This window comes from Chiloscyllium plagiosum, unplaced genomic scaffold, assembly GCF_004010195.1.
Source record: "Chiloscyllium plagiosum isolate BGI_BamShark_2017 unplaced genomic scaffold, ASM401019v2 scaf_13192, whole genome shotgun sequence".
Lineage (NCBI taxonomy): Eukaryota > Metazoa > Chordata > Chondrichthyes > Orectolobiformes > Hemiscylliidae > Chiloscyllium > Chiloscyllium plagiosum.
In genome coordinates this window covers 50387-51598 of record NW_025214856.1, presented here as the reverse complement: position 1 = coordinate 51598, position 1212 = coordinate 50387, and positions in this window count along the sequence as shown.

The following is a 1212-nucleotide window of genomic DNA, read 5'->3' as shown; positions in this document are numbered from 1 at the left end:
GTCGAATCTTCTGTTCCCTAGATGCTGCCTGACCTGCTGTGCTGTTCCAGCAATAAAGTTTCAGCTCAGGTATGACAAGGATAATGCTGGAAAATCAGCTCTGAGGCCTCAGCAACTTATAAATCGAAATTGATGACTTAAGACAAGTGGAGAGAGTAATAAATCTAAGTTTCCTGAGAGTATAAACTGGGTGGAAATGTAATATAGACAACCCTGGTAATTACAAACCAGTGAGGCTCACTTCCGTTGTTGGTAAAGTTTGGAAAAGGTTATAAGAGATAGGATTTATAACCATCTGGAAAAGAATAATCTCATCAGGGGCAATCAGCATGGTTTTGTGAAGGGTAGGTCGTGCCTAACGAATCTTATTGAGTTTTTTGACAAAGTGACCAAACAGGTAAATGAGAGTAAACCGGTTGATGTGGTATATATGGATTTCAGCAAGGTGTTCGATAAGGGTCCCCAGAGTAGGCTATTATACAAAATGCGGAGGAATGGGATTGTGGGAGACATAGCAGTTTGGATCAGTAATTGGCTTGCTGAAAGAAAACAGAGGGTTGTAGTTGATTGAACATGTTCATCTTGGTGTCCAGTTACTAGCGGCATACCACAAGGGTCGGTGTTGGGTCCACTGCTGTTCGTCATTTTTATAATTGACCTGGATGAGGACTTAGAAGGGTGGGTTAGTAAATTTGCAGACGACACTAAAGTCGGTGGAGTTGTGGATAGTGACGAAGGATGTAGTAGGTTGCAGAGAGACATACATAGGATGCAAAGCTGGGCTGAGAGGTGGCAAATGGAGTTTAATGTGGACAAGTGCGAGGTGATTTACTTTGGCCGGAGTAGTCAGAATGCAAAGTACTGGGCTAATGGTAAGATTCTTGGGAGTGCAGATGAGCAGAGAGATCTCAGTGTCCATGTACACAGATCCCTGAAAATTGCCACCCAGATTGACAGGTTGTTAAGAAGGCATACAGTGTTTTGGCCTTTATTAATAGAGGGATTGAGTTCCGGAACCAGGAGTTTATGCTGCAGCTGTACAAAACTCTGGTATGGCCACACTTGGAGTATTATGTACAGTTCTGGTCACCGCATTATAAGGAGGATGTGGAAGCTTTGGAAAGGGTGCAGAGGAGATTTACTAGGATGTTGCCTGGTATGGAAGGAATGTCTTACGAGGAAAGGCTGAGGGCCTTGAGGCTGTTCTCGTTA